The sequence below is a fragment of the Arachis ipaensis genome, chromosome B07, assembly GCF_000816755.2.
Source record: "Arachis ipaensis cultivar K30076 chromosome B07, Araip1.1, whole genome shotgun sequence".
Lineage (NCBI taxonomy): Eukaryota > Viridiplantae > Streptophyta > Magnoliopsida > Fabales > Fabaceae > Arachis > Arachis ipaensis.
Window position 1 is genome coordinate 77,175,622 of NC_029791.2, and position 1,428 is coordinate 77,177,049.

Consider the following 1,428-nt stretch of genomic DNA (forward strand, 5'->3'; position numbering starts at 1 on the left):
ATCTTCGGCAGGCTCCTCCGGGTTTTTTTTGTTGGTTTTTTTTTTACGTTCTGCTGACCCTCGTCCTTTAATTGACGCTATCCCGAGGAGGACATCTAAAGGTGAGCCGTAATTGCCTCATCTTCGGCAGGCTCCTCCGGTATTTTTCCGGTTTTTTTTTACGTTGTGCTGACCCTCGTTCTTTAAATGACGCTATCCTGAGGACACATAAAGGCTAGCTGTAATGGCCACATCTTCGGCAGGCTCCTACGGTTTAATTTCAATTTTTTTTACGACGTGTTGACCCTCGTTCTTTAAATGACGCTATCCCGAGGAGGACACCTAAAGACGAGCTGTAATGGCCTCATATTCAGCAGGCTCCTCCTATTTTTTTTACGTCGTGCTACCCCTCGTCCTTTAAATGAGACTATCCCAAGGAGGACACCGAAAGGAGAGCCGTAATGGCCTCATCTTCGGCAGGCTCCTCTAGTTTTTTTTTTACATCGTGCTGACCCTCGTTCTTTAAATGACGCGAGCCGTAATGGCCTCATCTTCGGCAGGCTCCTCTAGTTTTTTTTTTACATCGTGCTGACCCTCGTTCTTTAAATGACGCGAGCCGTAATGGCCTCATCTTCGGCAGGCTCCTCTAGTTTTTTTTTTACATCGTGCTGACCCTCGTTCTTTAAATGACGCGAGCCGTAATGGCCTCATCTTCGGCAGGCTCCTCTAGTTTTTTTTTTACATCGTGCTGACCCTCGTTCTTTAAATGACGCTATCCCGAGGACACCTAAACGCTAGCCGTAATGGCCACGTCTTCGGCAATCTCCTACGGTTTTTTTCCGATTTTTTTTACGACGTGTTGACCCTCGTTCTTTAAATGACGCTATCCCGAGGAGAACGCCTAGAGGCGAGCCGTAATGGACTCATCTTCAGCAGACTCCTCCAGTTTTTTTTCATTTTTTTTACGTCGTGCTGACCCTCGTTCTTTAAATGACGCTATCTCGAGGAGGACACCTAAACGGGAGCCGTAATGGCCTCATCTTCGGCAGGCTCCTCCGGTTTTCTTCTGGTTTTTTTCACTCAGTGCTGACCCAAATTCTTTAAATGACGCTATCCTGAGGAGGACACCTAAAGGCCAGCCGTAATGGCCTCATCTACGGCAGGCTTCTTTTGTTTTTTTTTTTACTACGTGCTGACCCTCGCTCTTTAAATAAGGCTATCCCGAGGAGGACACCTAAAGGCGAGCCGAAATGGCCTCATTTTCGGCAGGCTCCTCCGGTTTTTTTCCCTTTTTTTTACGTCATGCTGACCCTCGTTCTTTAAATGACACTATCCCGAGGAGGACCCCTAAAGGCGAGCCGTAATGGCCACATCTTCGGTAGGCTCCTCTGGTTTTTTTTATGATTTTTTTTACGTCGTGCTGACCCTCGTTCTTTAAATGACGCTATC